Source organism: Macrobrachium rosenbergii, chromosome 14 (assembly GCF_040412425.1).
Source record: "Macrobrachium rosenbergii isolate ZJJX-2024 chromosome 14, ASM4041242v1, whole genome shotgun sequence".
Classification (NCBI taxonomy): Eukaryota; Metazoa; Arthropoda; class Malacostraca; order Decapoda; family Palaemonidae; genus Macrobrachium; species Macrobrachium rosenbergii.
The window spans coordinates 45,755,938-45,777,890 of NC_089754.1; the positions used below are offsets into that span (position 1 = coordinate 45,755,938).

General features: G+C 35.1%; 1 protein-coding gene across 1 annotated transcript in view; it reads left to right on the top strand.

Annotated features, from left to right (window-relative positions):
• Positions 1-404: 404 nt before the first annotated feature.
• LOC136846083 (neuronal PAS domain-containing protein 2-like) overlaps positions 405-21,953 on the top strand; it is a 376,593-nt gene continuing 355,044 nt past the window's right edge. Inside the window, exon 1 of the mRNA XM_067116792.1 lies at positions 405-541. The gene's annotated coding sequence lies outside the window, so the exon portion shown is untranslated. The remainder of the gene's footprint in view (positions 542-21,953) is intronic.

Here is a 21,953-nt window from a genome sequence, read left to right on the forward strand (position 1 = left end):
ATTAAACGTACAGGCGCACCTTCCAATTTTATCAATAGGTGTAAATTCAAGAAATTAAAGATATATTATTTGAGAATGTTAATCGTCGGTCAAGGTACGGACTCTCTTTCTCCAGCTTTAACGATCTGAAATAAATAGAAAAGCATGCGGAGAATATGGTCCCTGCGCCAAGGAAGGAAAAATTAAAGCTGAGAAGCTCCCAACTAAAGGCGGCGTATGCTTGAAGTTGCTTGAAGTTTAACGCGCGCGTTGGAGGGTTCAGGCATGTGCTGCCATCTATCGCCAAACTCAGGCAGTCAACAAATATGGCGAGTTCTGTGAGGTTATGTGTATGTCGCTCTTCGTAATTTGTGCTGTAATGCTTAAGAAATAGAGCGTTGATCATGATGTTCCATATAACATAACAAATATAAGCATTGAGTGGTGATTTCAAGTGATAAAAAGCCTATTGGCAGTGCAGTGCAAGTCAGAAATAAGTCGTATGAATTGCGATGGTTGCGGTACCAGGTTTAGCGCGAAGGATTTACTAAGGACGTTGCGTGTATGTATTCTTATTTACTTTCTAGTTTTGTCCTTTTATGATGTGCGAGACATGATCATGAAGCCCTGGTTATGAGAATTTTGAGAGTATGCAACTTACTGGTAACTTTTTGGTACAATGACAGAAGCGTTATTGGAATAAAATTGTGATCAAGTCTCGTGCCACTGTGTTGTATAACAGCTGAGAGGGCTAAGGCTACTCCTGTCACCCCCTCCCCGCCCTTTATCCCCAATTCCCCCGACCCCCTTACCCTTGAGACCACTGTCACTTCTCTGCAAGGGACTTATGCACATTGCACTGGACATTCGCATGGTGAACTGACATGCTGAGTTTTAATTTCTTTTCACACTGTTCCGTTATTGTCATTAATTATTTACCCAATAGGTAGTCTCCGACCTATTATCTTTTAATTAACACCTTGCTTTCATAATTGAAAAAGCTTGAAAAGTTCATCAGGGATCATTATGATTGTTACGTGAGTTTCTAAAAGTTTTAAAAGCTTTAGTAGTTCTTTAGACTTTCTTTTATTTTAAGATGCAGTGAAGTGACAACAGACTGTGTAGCCTGATTGGTTTAATATCTCTATCGGCAAAGTTATAGATAGCTGTAAAATTTGCGGAAATATATAAAACTTGTATGTATTCAGTGTGTATGCTATCGATCTATTACTTATTTCATCAGTACAGGTAATGGAAAACTCTCTCTCTCTCTCTCTCTCTCTCTCTCTCTCTCTCTCTCTATATATATATATATATATATATATATATATATATATATATATATGTGTGTGTGTGTGTGTGCGTGTGTGTGCGCGTGTGTGTGTGTGCTTGTGCGCGCGCGCGTGTGTGTGTATAAATGAGAGCGGTGGATCTCAACGAAAAATAAAACTTCAATTACTGACTCACTGTCCCTATTACAGCAATGTTATCTTATAGTATGGAGAGGACGTCTGGTATTTCTTGGCAGTTACTCTACCATGTACTGACTAGACTTAATATTACGTAACGAAAGACCAGGAATGTAGCGAATCCGCAAGGGTACCCAGCCTTGCATAGTCCAATCGGTGTTTTTCGTCTTCTCATATTACTTCATTATGTGTAATTACGGAGCTCTAGCTGTCAACGAGTAAGATAGTTATTCCAGTTGCGACAGCTAGTGGTAACTTGAGTTAGTATTATGCACGTGCCGTAGCGATAGGGCGCGGGGGACGTAAGAAGAGAAAAGTTGGGTATAGGCCTATGCCCCGTTTGATACGCGTAATCTTAATTATCTTCACCATTTCCTGTAGATATGGCGTCGTTCGAATATATATGCACTTTTTCAGTGTGTCAAGGTAGTTTTGCATTGTATTCGCATGGTCTTGAGCGTCACCTTCACCGTAAAAGTAATAACATTAATATGTCGTTTTCTAAGGTACGGTGCTGTTATCATTTTTCCTTGGTAACCGATCGTAGTTGAATCAATTTAGCGGTGCCGTAGAATGAGGGTTTTGCATATGGTGTTAATATTACACATGATGTACAAAGTAATCCTGATTAAATATTAGGTAAGCTTAGTTGGCAGGGTGGACTGTATAGCCTACATCTCCTAAAGTTGCAAAAAATACGTGAAAATGAAAACAGCATCAAGAACAACAGCATCAATGAGCAATGGAATAAAGATGTAGAAAGAGGCTGTTAAATTCCGTAGGGTTTTAGAGCCATGCGTTTGTTGTCAAGTACGAGTATTTAGTGACTAGGCTGACATTTTCAATGAGCCACCTTGGGCATGGCCACGTCTGTGAACCACATTTCATTCAAGGAAAGAGTACGAAGTAAGAGGCGACGTCTTTAAAGCCACCAAATGCAACATGACTGTTCTCTTGTTCCTGCAGCTGTTTCTCAGCCAAATAAAGAAGTTAAAATATGCGCCGAAGTTTCTTCAGCGCAATCGAGTTTTCTGTACAGAGTATAATCAAGGCCACCGGAAATAGATCTATCTTTCGGTGGTCTCGGTATAATGTTGTGTGAGCCGCTGCCCTTGAATCTTTAACCACGGCCCGGTGGTGGCCTGTCCTATATCGTTGCCAGATGCACGATTATGGCTAACTTTAACCTTAATTAAAATAAACACTACCGAGGCTAGAGGGCTGCAATTTGGTATGTTTGATGATTGGAGGGTGGTTGATCAACATAACCAATTTGCAGCCCTCTAGCCTCAGTAGTTTTTAAGATTCGCCCACTCCTAACTCATATCTCTTTACGGATATCAGTTATTAGGAAAAATGGACTCGGGTTTTGACAGAATTACGATGATGTAGACAAAGCCGGCGCAATAGTTTTCTTTTACAGAAAACTAATAAAAAGTATGTCCCTATTATAGTGGAGTCGTCTCGGCTTAGCCTAGACCTAATCCTTTTTGTGCTGATGTCATCCCGTGGAATGGGCGTGAACTTGTGAGGGATATGTGCCTAGCAGAAAACTAGCATCACCTTCTGCATGCAAATGAAAAGTAGCAACTCCTTCTAGTAGCTTACCTTTAAAGGAGAAGTAGGCTAGTTGAGGCTAGGGCATTTTATTTAAGTGAAGAGTTGCAGTGACCTACATACAAGTGAAAAGTAGCCGCCTCTTCTGCATTGTAGTGGAAAGTAACAGCGCCTTCAGCATGTAAGAGATAGGTGGCATGGGTGATAGAAAGGGTATTTTGGGCATTTTTTTTCGTTGGGATAAAGGCATATATTATTCCGTAGGGGGTTGCACTGTAGGCATTACTTAGGCTCTTTGCAGCGTCCCTTCGGCCCCTAGCTGCAGCCTCTTTCATTTTTTTTACGGTACCTCCGTTCATATTCTTTTTCATCCATCTGATTTTCCACCTTCTCCTAACAATTGTTTCCTAGTGCAAGTGCGAGGTTTTCCTCCTGTTACACCTTTCAGACCTTGTTACTGTCAATTTCCCTTTCAGCACTGAATGACCTCTTTGGTCCCAATGCTTGGCCTTTGGCCTAAACTCTCTATTCAATCCAATTCGATGAAGACTTATTCAGTTTTGCGATATCGTAAGTATATTAGCCTATCTCTGCTATTCGAACATAAAAATGAGCAGCATCGTAATAAGCCTTGAAGAACTAGCTAACCTTCAGCATCAGTAACTCTTTTTTTGAAAACTTTTCCTCGGTTTCACAATGGAGGGAACGCAAGACTTGGTATCGATTGGCTAGCATATTGTAGCCGTCAAAGACTGTGTTAAGACTGGGACGTTATGCAATTTTCTCATCTCATTAGCAATTGTCAGGTATAGCCTACAAAAGAAAAAATTTCTCGTGGCTTGATAACTCATTTGCGTTAAGTAGTGAAAGCCGATTCAATTACGGCATGCCCTCATAACTGCCTACCGGTATCTCATGTTACTTTGATTTCACTGAAGTTTGGCTATTAGTATAACGTAAATGCAAAAAAAAAAAAAAGTTTATTGTACAGTTCATGAAATAGCTCTTAGATCGGATAAATGGTCCATGGCTCCATCGAAGATTACTGTATATGATGTGAGTCCAACGTGGTTACTGAAGCAAGATCGAATGGTTGTTCATATCCAGATAACGTCCATTAAACTGAGGTCCGTGGGGATAGCCTACGCGCCAAAAAGATCATTGTAGAACAAAAGTCACAGTGGGCTATCCGCTATTAACCCTTACTCCTGTAGGTGGAATCACGTCCATCATCTTCAAGATAGGCTAAATCAGGAAGGCTGAAGATATAAAGACAAGGTCTATTGTAGTTTCTGCTGTGACAGGTTGGGGATCATCATCTGCCGGTGGCAATTACGCCCCCTTTTTTTTCGGGAGGAGGTCCATAACCTTTGTCTGATTCGTCTTCCACAAGACAGTGGGGCTGTATTCTAATATTTATCACGTCTTTGTTAATTTTTCACGTAAATATATATATATATATATATATATATATATATATATATAATATATATATATATATATATATATATATATATATATATATATATATATATATATATATATATATATATATATATATATATATATTATATATACATACATATATATATATATATTTATATACATATTTATATATTATACATACATACATACATATATTATATATATATTTATATACATATTTATGTATATATTATACATACATACATATATGTATATATATATGTATATGTGTGTGTATGTATCTTTAATTGGTTTGTTTATCTCTATGAATTTATCCTCTATGTTTGGCTCCAGTATTTTTCCCTCTTGTCTTTCACATTTTATTCATCGCAATTGTTAAAAATTCATGTTGGACTCCATTGTCCCTGTTAGGAGTACATCGCTCTTATCAGTGATGCTGCCCTCTTACATCATCTCTCGATCCTCTTCCTCTCCGCCACTAGGTCTCTCTCTCTCTCTCTCTCTCTCTCTCTCTTTCTCTCTCTCTCTCTCTCTCTCTGTCAGACGATTTCGGTCACTGTTTCGTTGAACTCAAGGGGAAAGTTCCTCATCCTTTGTCAGCTGACCCCGTAGCACTTGTCAGGCCACTTCTTCCTACATTAACGCTGAGGGCATCAGCAGTCTCCGATATGCGAGGGCCAGTGGCTGTTTCTTGTCCACCCTCTTGCCAAGTTTGAAGTTTTCTCTTCCTTCTTATGTTTGTCTGACTCTTATCACCATTGTCTTTCAGAGGCAGGTCTATCGTGGTGAGGCTCCATCCTTCTTGTTTTTTTTCTCCCCTTGTTCTTGCTCATCAGCCTTCACTGAGATGTATATATATATGTGTGTGTGTGTACAGTATATATATATATATATATATATATATATATATATATATATATATATATATATATATATATATATATATATATATTATGAAAAGAGAGAGAAAAGAGAGAGAGAGAGAGAGAGAGAGAGAGAGAGAGAGAGAGAGAGAGAGAGAGAGAGAGAGAGAGAGAGAATGACTTTCTTTTACGTACGTCAGTTAATAACCCGAGAGAGAATTATTTTTTCTTTTACGTCACTTAGTAACCAGAGAGAGAGAGAGAGAGAGAGAGAGAGAGAGAGAGAGAGAGAGAGAGAGAGAGAGAGAATTACTTTCTTCTACGTCAATTAGTAACCAGAGAGAGAGAGAGAGAGAGAATTACGTTCTTTTACGTTAATCAGTAACCAGAGAGAGAGAGAGAATTACGTTCTTTTACGTCAATTAGTAACCCCAAAGAGAGAGAGAGAGAGAGAGAGAGAGAGAGAGAGAGAGAGAGAGAGAGAGAGAGAGAGAGAGAGAGATTTCTTTTACGTCAGTTAATAACCCGGTGTTATGGCACTAGACCAGCTCAAGCCTTTCATGGCCTTGAAACCGAGTTTCAGTATGCTAAGTTAATCGTTTAATTGCTCGGTGGCTGAGTGCAAATTGAGCCCCAAGGAAAAGGAGTACGCTGACGCATTGGTAATTAGTAAAGAGAAAATAAAAAGGTATAATCAGGAAGATTACCATTTGTTCATTGTACCCAATTGCCTTTCAAAACAGGCTCCTGTTATTTGCTTGCAAATGTCTAAGCATTCATGTTTTATGGAGCGATTTTGTGAGCCCCATTTCTGCGTCCAGTGGAGAATGGGAATTTAGATAATAGAGTAGGCTATTTTTTGTTTATTTTAGTCCTAGGCTCCGTGAAATTTCGATTCGTGGAATGTTGAGTTGTGGGTCATGTAGCCTAGGCCTACTGCTACGATAGTCAAATGGATTATCTTGTGATTCGCTAAAATTCACACATTCTTAATGACTAACAAATTGTTTTTGTATTTGATTCGTTGGTGTATGTTATTATAATTATTATTATTCAGAAGATGAACCTTATTCACATAGAATAAGCCCATAGGGGCCCTTGATTGAAATTCAAGCTTCCAAAGATTATGGTCATTAGAAAGAAGTAGCAGAAAGTAATAAAAATACAGAAAGAAGAGCTTGGTTATAGAAAAAAACGAATTAACAAATTATTGAATGAATAGATAAAAATGTAAGTAATATACAAGGAGATGGTTTTAGGTTGAGGTGAAAATTCTCTTCGCTTTATTGTGTTTTAATGTTTGTGTGTGTGTGTGTGTGTGTGTGTTTTACGATGTGAGATCTTACAGACTTAAGTTTAACGTTTAACATGCAAAATCAATTTGAGATTCTCATAGTTCTCATAAATGTAGGTCTGGATCTCCCAACTTTTCTGGTGTCCACAGGAGCTCAGCTGCCACTATTTGAACTATTCTCCCACGGGTTGTGCGAAGGACCCATCCATGAATTTTCCATCTCTTCTTCATCATTATCTCATCTACGTATGGAAGTTCCGTACTTTCCCATATGTGTCGTTCCTAATTCTGCCCTGCCAGCATCTTCAAGCTGTCACTCAAATCGACAAGATCTTTTTACTTAGCCGCACTTTCAATGTCATACGGTGCTTCATGTCCGAATGACAATAGAGATGATAATATAGTAGACTTGTGTAATATCTTACTTTCGTATGCAACTTCAGTCTGTGTGATTTCCCAGTCGTATTCAGCCTACCCAGGATTTGATTTGCCTGTTTCAATCTTGCAGTGAATTCCAGTTTAAAAGAACCTGTTTAGTATATTACTGTTTCTAAATATTTTCATATTCTTAAATCTGTCAAGTTGCTGTCATTACTCCGCTCCAAACCGTCTCTTCCGTCTCCGACCACCGTTTCTGTTATCAAATTTATTAGAAGGGTCCACCGTTTCTGTTACAAAATTTATCAGAAGGACAAACAGCAAAAGTGAAATAGCATTACCTTGTAGCACGCCGCTGTTCATTGCAAATTCATTGGACACGACCTCACGAACATTAACTTAGCATCTACTTCGTTCACGTAGTTTCAATTAGCTTTACGTATTTAGATGGAATACCGTTGTGAAGTAACCCATCCATAATACTAGATGATGTGAACCGCCATCTCGTAATCAGCGGATGCCATCTTAAGGGATTTTTAAAATCCATACAATGTTGCACAGTAGCCTATGTCTCAACACAAATATTTGATCTGTGCCGTGCGACTCCTTCCTTTTCCAAAACCAGCTTGTTAATCTCTCGAGAATTTCATCGATTTCATTCCCTAGATATTAAGGATTTTCATCATAACCGATGTAGTTTCAATGCTTCTTCTGTTACCGCCTTCAGTTAGGTCACCAGTGAACAGGGTTTGTTTCCTCTTCCATATAGGTTATTCGGCAAAACTGTTTAGATTGTTGTGCAGTATATATCTAGCTATCTATCAGTGTCTGTACATATATATATATATATATATATATATATATATATATATATATATATATATATATATATATATATATATATATATATATATATATATATATATATATATATATATATATGTGTGTGTGTGTGTGTGTGTGTGTGTGTGTGTGTGTGTGTGTGTGCGCGTTTGTATTATAGCTTATGTGTGACTAGTATTGCAAAACCGCCAGAGAAGAAATAAGAATTAAAAGTATCAAGCGCTTTCGTGTTCAACACATTTGCAAGTTACATTTACGAGACTTGTGTGCACAAACACACACACACACAACACTCACAGACATATATTTATATATTTGTGTGTGTGATAAAGATAAGCATCTGTGTAACAAGAAGCTGTGGCTTAATGTACTTCAAAGAATTATTATTGCCATACAACCATTCTTTTGATTATTAGCATTAATTATTGTCCATTTTGCCTTTGGGTAGGAACTGCCTAACTTTTAGCTATTGTCCCTTAGAAGTGATACCATAAGGGAAATTACCGAAGCTCCTTATGTGTAAAGGATAATGATGAAAGGGAGATGTCCCCCGGGGGAATAGTACTGTAGGTGATATTGCCAGCTGGGCCACTGCGAAGGGAGGCTAGTGATGAGTGGAGATTTGAGGGAGATAAAGCACAGGAAAGGTGTCAATGGCGGGATTTTCACAGCGGCCTTTGTGTCACAAGCCGTTGGGAGGCAATGATGTTGATGGATGTAATTTTTTAGTCAAATGAGTGCTGTCGATAGCTAATTTTAGAGGAATGCCGGAATATGTTTTGACGTAGAATACGTCCAATAGGTTATGTTAGCATTTGGTTAAAGTTCAGCTTTAGGAGACTGGTGATCGGTAATGGAGAAGTTCGGTTAAACCGCGCGAGCTAATAGTCGGTTCAGACGGAGTTTAGGGTAAAGCAAAACTCATCGTAATATCAAGTAAAATTCGTCATAATATCAAGGGATGCGCCCTTGATATGCGCAATATTATTATTAAAATACTAATGTTGACACATCATTATAGAACAAGACAAGAACGTTTATCTGCTCGCTGCGCAAGCTTTAACAGAACAGCAGGGCCAGATACTATGGCCAATTAGCACAATTTTACTTTAGTATATTGCAGAGTTATATATAGATAATTTTGGTTTTTCTCATATTATGATGAATTTGACATTTATTGACGTTGTTGCTTTATTAGCAGAGAATGTCTTCACGTTGAAATGCATTATTATTTGTTTAGTCAGGAAACCGGTATTTACCGGCCGCTTAAATATTAATTCTTCTTCTTCTTCTTTTTCGTCTTCTTAGGAAACGGGTACTTACCGGTCGCTTAAACATTAATTCTTCTTCTTCTTCTTCTTCTTCTTCTTCTTCTTCTTCTTCTTCTTCTTCTTCTTCTTCTTCTTCGTAGGAAACGGGTACTTACCGGCCGCTTAAACGTTAATTCTTCTTCTTCTTCTTCTTCTTCTTATTATTATTATTATTATTATTATTATTATTATTATTATTATTATTATTATTATTATTATTAAGGAAGGATCAAAACCACCAAATTTTGTGTTATATCATTATTATTATTGAAGAATCAAATCCACCATTTCTATTACATTAAAAATCTAGGCCTATACGGAAAGCTTTCAGAAACCTGTCAAACTCCCCTGTCGGAACCCGTCTTGAGACAACTGACTATGCTCTCGAAAGATTTCCAAATTTGTCAATATATCTAGAACATAATTATTGTAGATTTGATTTTCCATTTCAGTGTTCACGGTTTTGTGAGAACTTATTATTATTATTATTAATCTCGAGCATTATTGGCGTGCGTTGACTCATTCTAGGAACAAAAAGTCATTATGACAATAGTCATAAAATTTAAGAAAATACAATACATGATACCTATAGTATAGTACTGCTTATTACCGAGACAGTATACACAAGAACTCCATATTACAGTACCCTACAAGTTATTTAAAATATTATCATGATCATCATCATTATTATCCTCATTATTTATAATGCTAGTGCGTTCTTTTGGTGCAATCCATGGACTTGCCTAAGATCCATCTTCAGAACAGGATAGCTATATGCGAAAAAGTTGAGAACAGCGAATTAAAATTGAATAGTCAGTCCAGATAGCGCATACACGAATTAATGATAGGTAATATTTGATATACAGGTAGCTTTTCATAAATAAATAGATAAATAAAACATAGAAGATAAGAAAATAACAACTATGAAAACTACTGAGTGCACTCACAATACTGAAAAGAAAGCCTAGTGTGAATAAATGGTTGGTTGGTTGGCATAAATCAACCAGCTTCATACCAGCGCGGGTCTTGTTGAAGGGATATGAGGTTTGATGAGGACCTCTGGACTCTTACCAACCAAGAGAGACGGAATTGGAGATAAATTCAAACCAGTAAAATTTAATCTCTTTATGATTTTATTTTCAATTGAAAGCTTTACAGTAGGCTCTGCTTTGGCACATGGATTTTTCTCTGTGCGTGACAGCTTCTCTCTCTCTCTCTCTCTCTCTCTCTCTCTCTCTCTCTCTCTCTCTCACTGTTTTGCCTACCGTTGCTCCAAGGTAATGGTCATTTTTGTTCGTTCGTTATGAATATATAAGCACATAATAATTAATGATAATACTATCATAAATACGTCTCGTGGTTATTATTTAATTTCTTGTCGCTCCTTTAGAGTTTTTGTCATCGATTATTGTGGCCGTGTTGCGGCTTATGTTTTCATGCCAGTCTCGTAATCTTCAGCGCTAGTTCCGTTTTCTTCTTCGTACATTTTCTTATTTGTTGTTCTGTCTTGTATCAAGCAGTACCAGAAGACTGATAATCAGTCATTTAGTTAGTAAATTAGTACACGCTTTTGCTGTTTATAAAATTTAATATATTTTATTCACTCATAAACATAGCCTAATAGGCTAAACGGGCTGGGGAGACAATTTGCATTAGGCTGCAATTACTATTATTCAGAAGATGAACCCTATTCATATGGAACAAGCCCACAGGGGCCATTGACTTGGGATTCAAGCTTCCAAAGATTATGGTGTTCATTCGAAAGAAGTAACAGCCGGTAATGGGAAATATTTTTCATAACATCATCGATGTTCCTTATTACAAGTTTTAGTCACGCCGTATAGATCACCCAATATGTTATCGGGGTTGTCCAAACATAACCCATATGTCCTTTGATAACTGTTTACACATTCCACGCTTCTGTGGGGCCGGATAAAGACATACTCGTGCTTCTAGTGTTTGTGCACATACGGGCTGGTATACATAGGCTATGCGTATGTAGATATGGTAGTCCATCTAATGTTTGTGCACATGAGCGAGGGCGATATATACTATATATATATATATATATATATATATATATATATATATATATATATATATATATATATATATATATATGTGTACATATGTGTGTGTATAATATATATATATATATATAAATATTTAATGTATATATAAATATATATACTGTATATATATGTATATATATGTATATATATATATGTATTTATATATGTATAATATATATGTATATAATATATATATATTTAATGTATATATATATATATATATATATATATATATATATATTATATTTATACACATACTTACGCATGTGTATTTGCGCGTGTTTTGACCATTTCACCCAGATATCCTAGGGGATATCAGGGTAGAAAGATAAACGTTTCATGCAATATAAATCACCATTCATGGCGTGTGTTATTTCAAATTTAAAAAACCCTTTGAGTGGTTAAGAAAATATCAGTTAAAGGAAATTGGGCACGATTTATCTTGGAAAATTTACATAAATTGCTCCCGGCTCTTCAGATGGCGTAACCTTCAATCATGTGTTCACGTGCATGAGCTCAGAATTCCAAGGTAAAATTGTTATATGAATATTCGAGGTGGTAATTTGCGAAAAAATGTGAATACTGTATGTATATAGGCTATATATGTATATATATAATTATATAGGCTATACATACATATACATATATACATTATATGCATATATATATATATATATATATATATATATATATATATATATATATATATATATATATATATATATATATATATATATATATATATATATATATGCATGCATATTTCAGATCTACATGTCTAGGGCGGTTTGTGCTGTGGTGATGTAAGACGCGCTGTTGATGAGCCTTGTGTGTAGGGAATCTAGATGTGTGCAGTGTCGATTATGGTTTTTTTTTCTTCACTAGGTTCATCCTTGATTCAGCAGTGTGAGTATGAATGTAGCAATGACCAGTGTCTAGGTTTTTCTCTGGAGCTTCTTCGTGTTAGAGGAAACGGCGCAATGCAGTACAGCGTATAGCCTATATATAATATTATATCTGTCTGTCTATCTATCTACCTATCTATCTATCTATATGGATATATATATATATATATATATATATATATATATATATATATATATATATATATATATATATATATATATATATACTGTATATATAGAGTCTACTGGTCACATTTTATTAGATAAGTTTGTAGTATTCATTAGCCACAATGCCCTGGTTTTAGGCTTGTAAGGACAAGCGACTGCAAAATGTGGAGACTTGAGCAGGCGTTTTGGCTAATAGATAACATACATACATACATACATACATACATATATATATATATATATATATATATATGTATATATATATATATATATATATATATATATATATATATATATGTATATATATATATATATATATATATATATATATATATATATATATATATATATATATATATATATATATATATATAGAAAATATAGATCCCACACTCAGCATCTCCATTCAGTAGCCTCTTCTTCCTGCAGGAGACTAGTTGTGGTTGGCAACTTGGTCATATCAGGTACCACGTTCAGTTGCCCTAGGCCAGGCGATGTCCGTATAGCCTTACCGCTGTCGTTAAACTGGTCTGTACCATAGGTTCCCAATCTTGGCCTTGCGCGGTCGTCTGTAGCATTCCATTTATAGAATGAATATTCAGTCATATTTCCCTCAATTTTCGTTAGTTTTACATTCTGAAAATTCATTCGCTATTTCAGCAACCAATTACTTTTTTTTTTTGTTGAGCCATATTCTATGGGCATTTAAGCAACCAGTTGGTTTTTTGCGTTGAGCCTTTTTTAGGGGCATTTTAGCAACCAGTATGGGTATTTCTTTGCTGAGGCTTTTGTTAGACCGGTCATCTTAGTTCATTGTATTCCTGTCCTCTATTTGCTGTTTATTTTTTTCCCCCACTTATAAGCATTTGGTTCTGTGGAAACTGGAATTTATTAATATTTGTGTTAAAGGTGAAGAAATCAATACAGAGAGCTTTCAGTATCTTGCTGGCTTTCATGATCAATAATAATAATAATAATAATAATAATAATAAATATAATAATAATAATAATAATAATAATAATAATAATAATAATAATAATAATAATAAATCAACAATGAGAATGATTGATATGTTTTTGGGATCGTAAATTTATTCTTATGGGACTAGTTAGTACCGTACTTAAATTAGAAGTAATAATAATAATAATAATAATAATAATAATAATAATAATAATAATAATAATAATAATAATAATAATAATAATAATAATAATAATAAAGCATAGGTTTCTAAGACAAATGTCCTCGTTCGATGGTTTATTGACTTTACTTTTTGAAGCTAGAACAGGCTTACTTCTTGCATGTGTTTGTGTCTGTATTGGGTAACTTGATATTTAGACGATACGAAAGTTAGCTTACATCTTAGAAGATGTGTGAAACTTTAAGTGTAACAGATAATTTACAAAAAGATGAATATATGCCGTATGGGAAAAGTTTGAACGTAAAATTGATTCTGAATACAATAAAGGGTTATATGACCTTGACCTGCGGTTACCTGAGAGCGTCGGAATCTTGTTTTTGGTAACTGACGCATCATCGCTGTTGACAGGCTAATCATGTATAATAATTTATTTTGGGGGCTGTACCATGAGATGCACCGTATACACCAAGACGAACGAGGTAAAGCTGAGAGAGAGAGAGAGAGAGAGAGAGAGAGAGAGAGAGAGAGAGAGAGAGTATAATTAAAATTCCCATCAGCAGAGAGAGAGAGTATAATTAAAATTATAACAGTCAGTTCCAGATTGTCAGTCATCACACTTAGGACATTTGATCCCCCCAGAGCTAGTATATTTATGAAATACATTTATATAGTATTAAACCCGGCGAAACAGTAGGTGATATATATAGCCCTGGGGATCAAATGTATATTACGCGTGATATATATATATATGATATATATAACATATATATATATATATATATGTGTGTGTGTGTGTGTGTGTGTGTGTTTATAAGGCCTTTTCACAAATATGGCAGACGGGTCATCTTTCATGACCCGCTAGACTTGAAAGAAATCTGTTTCCATCTTACATTTTCCACGGGGAACGCGAGGAACGGCAATGCCATTAAAGTTTTGTCATTGAAATGGCTGTCTGGAAACTGCCTTCGCTGAATTGGGTTGAAATTCGCCGGAGCGTAAATAATCGAATTATACGAACTCTTACTTGGTCTCCTCCTCAGCCTCTGAGAAATGCAGGCACAATGAGCATGCTGAGATTGGCACCGTTCAATAGCACGTCCTGTACGTTGGTGTTTTCGTCACGGCTTATTAACTCCCCACAGTTATCTGATTAGATTTTAGGTAGTTTTTAGTTTCCCGTAAAATAAAACTATTTAGAGGGCTTTGTCTGTCCGTCCGCCGCACTTTTCTGTCCGCCCTCAGATCTTAAAGATTACCGAGGATAGAGGGCTGCACATTGGTATGTTGATCATCCACCCTCCAATCATTAAACATACCAAATTGCAGCCCTCTAGCCTCATTAGTTTTTATTTTATATAAGGTTAAAGTTAGTCATGATCGTGCGCCTGGCAACGCTATAGAACAGGCCGCCGCCAGGCCGTGGCTGAAGGTTTCATGGGCCGCGGTTTATACAGGATTGTACGCTGTACAGATAACTCGTTTGCGCCGAAGAAAATTGGGGGCATTTTTTACTTGTTATAATTTTTTTTTGCTTCCAACACTCACCTTTTTTCCCTGCATACGGGGTCACTTTTAGTATTCCTACTCTCAGCAAGTCTTTCGGGATGAGGTTGCTAGCCTTTTTTTAACTCTGGTGGCAACCACTATAGTTATTCAGTTACCAGGTACTCATTTCAGAGCGTAGGTCAACCTAGCGTGCCCACGCACCAGTGCTCTCCTAGATGTCGTACCTGGGTAATTAACTATTATTATTATTATTATATTATTATTATTATTATTATTATTATTATTATTATTTAGAAGATAAACCCCTTTCATATGGAACAAGCTACAGGGGCCACTGACTTGAAATTCAAGCTTCCAGAGAATAGGTGTTTATTTGAAAGAAGTTATAGAGGATTTTTTATTGTGAATTTTTAAGCTTTGAACACGATGTTTGTGGGCTGCAACACTTGTTAGGCTACCCGGTTGTTATGAAGTTAGCATTTTTCTGGAAGATGGTCGGGATAAAAATACTTTTCTTCCGCTTGCCAGATTTAAGTTGGCCGGAAGCTTACACGTCTCTGTGGTTCTTCGGTAAGGCTGGCCCTTTTGAGAATCTGTATTAATGAAGTTCTAGTGGATCTTGTTTGTCCTCTCCTGGGTGACAGTAGAGGAGACATGACACAGCCACCCACTCCCTGCAAACCGGTTTGTCCGCCCCTTGTGGGGGCGGGGTAGGTAGGGGAACGGGAGGGTAGGGGGGGACATCCACCCTCCTGCAAACCAAATTGTCCGCCCAGGGTAGGGGGGGGGGCTAGGTAGCACCCGCCAACAAACTCGGGAATAATAATGGCCATTTTCTCATCCAGCCACTGAGCTATCATTAAAAGGTATCTGCCGAAGTTCAGGTATACGGCCTTTATCATAACCGTTTATTTCATAGTGTAAATTCGTAATAATATTGGCAGTGGTTTTTTTTTATGCAAAACAGCTTCTGTCATGATGAGACTTGAAAGTTTAATCAAACAGAAAGTGTTATATCAAATCTAGCGTATTTGTAGAAACATTCGTATGGAGTGTTTAACATTTAATTTCTCCGGAGTGGAACACACATCTGGAGGGTGGTTAACGTAACTCACATCTGGAGGGTGTATATATTATATATATATATAATATATATATATATATATATATATATATATATATATATATATATATATATATATTTATATATATATATATATATATATATATATATATATATATATATATATATATATATATATATATATATATATATATATATATATTATTTATATATATATATATATACATATAGAATCTACCAGCCACTTCTTACGAGATATGTATATATAATTGTAACACACAGAATCTACTGCCTCTGTAACAACAGCAATGCCCTCTTAACTTCTCGAACCCTTCACACTTTTTGGATTCAATTGTCACTAAAAAGTCTTCGATCCAAATGCATTTGATATGAGGCTTTGTGGTGACAAGAGTATCCAAATAGTGTGAAGAATTCGAGAAATTGAGAGGGGTATTTCAATTACATATACCATATATATTTATTTATTTATTTGTTGATTTATAATAAATTTACGCTTTGCAGACTTTGTTTTTGCCATATAAACCTTATAAAAGTAAGAGTGTAGCCTCATGCTTATGTGTAACAATTAGTACAAACAACTTTCATGAATTTTTTCGTTCGCTGTTAATTGTAAAAAAAATCTTATCAGCAACCCTTTGTAAACGCTAGGGTTTCCTGGTGTTGTTATTTGGCCCTCTACATACCTAATCTCTGTTTCGCAATCCCCATAGACGCCCCGATATGGAGTAATATCTAATCTGGGACAAAAAAGAAGGATAAATACGTCAGTCTTATCAGGAAGCCTTTTATTACACAGTCTATCATCTCTTTATCTGTAGATGTAATCATGACTGGTTGCTTACCATACTCTGCTCCAATTTTCCCCAATTAGGCTATGTGTTGTCTTTGAAGGTGACCCCACGCTTCAATATTATGCTGTGAAATTGCGTTGGTTGTTGTAGACATTTGGTTGTTAGTGACCCCCCCTTCTCTCTCTCTCTCTCTCTCTCTCTCTCTCTCTCTCTCTCTCTCTCTCTCTGTAAATGACAGATGTATAGATAGTATAAAGATTATACTACCTACTTAACCTACCTACAAAGGCATATACTGTATATATATACTGTGTATATATATATATATATATATATATATATATATATATATATATATATATATATATATATATATACATATATATACATGTATATATATGCATATACATATATATATATACATATTATATATATATATATATATATATATATATATTTATATGTATAATTTAGGTAACAAAACCCTTTTCCGCTTAGAGGGGTTGTTGCTCCAGAAAGCGTTAACCTTCCGGTCCTCAGCAAATATTTCAGGGGAGGAGGCCAGTCCACGTTCCTGCCCCAAGGACGTGCAAGGAGCTTATATGGCGACGGCGTATGGTAGCATTTTTTATCTTTTTGTGGTCACCCACCGAAATAGTGACCAGACTCAATGTTTCTTATCTTCTGCGATCGAACGACCAGCGGTATAGCGTGCGTGTGTTAGCTGGAAATTTGTTGATCAGGTAGACGAAATGTTTTGTGTATTTTAGAAGAAAAATATAATTCATAAGATACGGTGGTGGGCTTTACCTTATATATATATATATATATATATATATATATATATATATATATATATATATATATATATATATATATATATATATAGCCTATATATATTTATATATGTATATATATTTTATATATATATGTATGTATATATACACTTATACATATACACAGTGCATGTTAGAATAACTTATTAGGGAGGAGGTTTTCTCCTAAGAGCTGAATTATGTTTGGTTTACAGGGACGCTTATTTTATCTGAATAATAAGTAGGCCAGAGGATGGATAACGCTCCGAAATATGTCTCCTTCGCTTGAGATAAAAACAATGGAACTGATGATAAATGGTGAATGAAAATAAGATATTCCCTTTCATTCCCAGTCCTTGTTGTTTAGGCTATGTATGTCTTTATATATATATATATATATATATATATATATATATATATATATATATATATATATATATATATATATATATAAATATACAGGCAATATGTTACATGAGAGCTAGCTCAGCAAGTTAATAAAGCGCACTTCCTGCCTTATTTTAGCTCCGTGCCGCCCAATGTCTAAAGAACACTTTAGATCTTGGCGTCGCCAAATTTTCATACAAAGTAACCGGTAAGAGAACAGGTTCGATAAGTCGATGTTATATAAGAACGGATGTGACAGACTTCCTTTTTGCGCCTATTTTAGGTATGGTCTGCTAAGTGCAAGTGATAGAGGAAATAAATGAATAAATAAAAATCCGTATGCCAGCGTGGCGGTGTTTTGCTTGTATGCTAAGCTTTCTTGACTTGTCAATAATATAGGAGAAAGTCATTTGTTCTGCGTCAAAGAACTGCTTCCTTTTCGTTACTTTGTATATAAACACACACTTATATTTATATAGGTTTTATAAATAGATATTTATGTGTGTGTATATATTATATAGCCTATATAGCCTATATATATGCATATATATATAAACTATATATATATATATATATATATATATATATACTATATATATATATATATATATATATATATATATATATATATATATATATATATATATATATATATATATATATATATATATATAAAGATAAAATCATGAAGGAAACGGAAACACTGGAGTGCTGCAACCGTTTCCTTCGTGGATTTTATCTTTATTTATATATTCATCACGTTCCATATTTTCGTGATTCAGTTATACATACAGTATATATATATATAGGCCTATATATATATATATATATATATACATATATATATATATATATATATATAGCCTCTATATATAGGCTATATATATGTGTATATATGCATATATATATATGTGTGTGTGTATGTATATATATATATATATATATATAAATATATATATATATATATATATATATATATATATATATATATATTATATATATATATATATATATATATATGTGTGTATATATATATATATATATATGTATATATAGCCTATAATGTGTGTGTGCGTGTACACGGCAATGAACAAAAAAGTAGTGCAGCGGTACATGATGTTTTAAAGTAGTATGGCAGCGTCTCTCATGCTTGCTAATGAAGAGCAACAGTCCTTAAAAGCTCGATCTGAAGGATCTTGGCAAACATGAACCCTGTTTTCGTCATGGGTAGTTTTTTTTTTTGTTATTATTCCTCCAAGAAGCTGCTTCAGGGCAGTTTTTTTTTCAGGTATAATACACGTACCCAAGAAACAGTTGGGGCGTCAGTCATCTCGATATTTTGGTGCTCAGTCGTGCCGTTAAAAAGATAGGAGTCTATTTTCCATTACAGATACGTCCTCTCTCTCTCTCTCTCTCTCTCTCTCTCTCTCTCTCTCTCTCTCTCTCTCTCATAAATAGACCCGCATTCGATTCCCGCGTGTTTCCTAGAAAATATTGATACCTCCGTTGACCTAAGCAGTGAATGACATATCTGGGTTATAAGAGAGAGAGAGAGAGAGAGAGAGAGAGAGAGAGAGAGAGAGAGAGAGAGAGAGAGAGACCAGAGTGATTATTATATCTTTTTATCATAACTGACAACAAAAAGACCTCAAGCTGTAGCAGTAACTCTCCTCTCACTGAGGCGAAACTAACTATTCATAAGATATATTTTCTCTCTCTCTCTCTCTCTCTCTCTCTCTCGTTGTCGTTGTGGGGTAGGGCTTTCATTACACCTTACGCGGTGCACTGTAGACGTCACTTGAGGATCTTTGCAGCGTCCCTTCGGCCCGTAACTGCAGCCCCTTTCGTTCCTTTTTCCGTATCTCCGTTCTTATTCGCTTTCTTCCATCTTTCCTTCCACCCTCTCCTTACAATTGTCTCAATTTTCCTCCTGTTACCTTTAATATACATTATTACTCTCAATTTCCCTTTTACCGCTTAATGACCTCATAGGTCTCAGGGCTTGGCCTTTGGCATAAATTATATTGTAATACTTCATTCCATTCTCTCTCTCTCTCTCTCTCTCTCTCTCTCTCTCTCTCTCTCTCTCTCTCTCTCTCTCTCTCTCTCTGTTCGGTCACCCGTATCAATAAGGAATGAAGGAATGATCATAATCAATAGTAATTTTGTTATCTTTCATATTAGCCACGAGATTAGTCATATTCATTTAATTGTTTAAGCTTTAATGGTGCCTAATGGCTGCCCATTAGATCTTACTTCGCGTATTCCGAGACTGATAGACATATTTGTTGTTATTCATAACAACAAATGATATTCGGAGAACTCATTATTTATTATTATTATTATTATTATTATTATTATTATTATTATTATTATTATTATTATTCAGAAGATGAAACATATTCATATGGAACAAGCCCACAGGAACCATTGAGTTGAAATTCAAGCTTCCGAAGAATATGGTGCTCATTAGGAAGAAGTAAGAGGAAGTAAAGGGAAATACATAAAGAAGAGATCCCACTTATTTGGATAGAAAAAAATAAATGAATAAAAAGATGACAGTGTATTAAAATGCAAGGAGAAGAATAGCATGCATAAATGTGGAGCAAGAGAAAACGCAGGCAAGGGAAACCTGTTAAGATAGTGATGAAAATTGCGAAGTAGAAACAGGGTGAAAGGTCTGATTATTTTAACTTAAAATGAAAAGTCGTGTTTTTAAAATGCACGCTTTGTTTAAATGTATATGATTAAGTTCACCTTTTCCATTTTTGATATACTTTTTATCCCAATGATGTACTAACTTATTGTATTATATTAGGAATTACATTGTAAATTTTTATTTTATTATAAGTGCAATACAGTTTGCAAATTGTATCCTCATATGACCTTTTTGTGAATTCACAATATTCCACCGCCCAAAAAATGCCACTGCTTGATGCTTGAAAAAGACGAGTGCTCTGTATCTTTTCAGAACTACTTTGACTTTTGAACTATTCCGAAATAATGGTTCGTCTGTTCGTTTTATTTTGAAATGGAAAGTTCCGAATCAAAAATATTTGAAATATTCGAGAAAGAGAAACTAAAAACTTTTGAATTTTTTTTTTTTAGTTAATATGCTGATTTTCAAAGTATGTCTTTCAGAGTATTTTTTGGTAATCCGCATAGCAATGAGAACCTGTTTAGGTTATTCATTTTTTCATCTACAGTAATTTTGTATAAAGCACGTGTATGAAGGCGTACACAATTTACTCTGTTTAAAGAAATAAATACAAGTTCACTTAGAAAATAGTTTCCAGTTTTTCCAGCACTCGACTTTCTGAGAGAGAGAGAGAGAGTTGGGCGCCCGTGCGCGTATTGCACAACATGTTGCATTGTATGCTGGTGTGATTGCAAGATGAATTACGTGCTTCTCTGAAATAAATTAAAAAGAAAACGTATGAGTAAATAAAATTCCTTTAAGGTAATGAACAAGAGACCGTTGACGATGGCATATTTTTCTTCTGTTATTTGTCATTACGGTAGACCCTTTTATGCCTTTTTAATACTTCTATATTTATGAGGGAGATATTACGTCATGTTGTTAATGTTCGTCTGTCCTCTTCATCTTATCTGCGTTCTCCTCTTCCAACATTATCGTAGAAATTAGACGCTGCAATATGATGAATATGCTATATAGCCGTGCAAGAGTTCTGAAAAATGATTTTTTTTTTTTTACGGAAGTGGGCGTATATTACTCCATTTTACGGTTTTTTCAATGGTATGATTTAAGTCAATGTTGCATGCCTTAATCTCACCAATTTATCTGCATACATTTTTTTCAATCTCTGAAAGCTCTTTGGCTCCCGAAGAGTTAGTCCGGCCTGTGCAAATAGCTGTTTTCTTAGGCTGCATTTATGTTTGTTGTGCCTCATTAATTCTTTCAT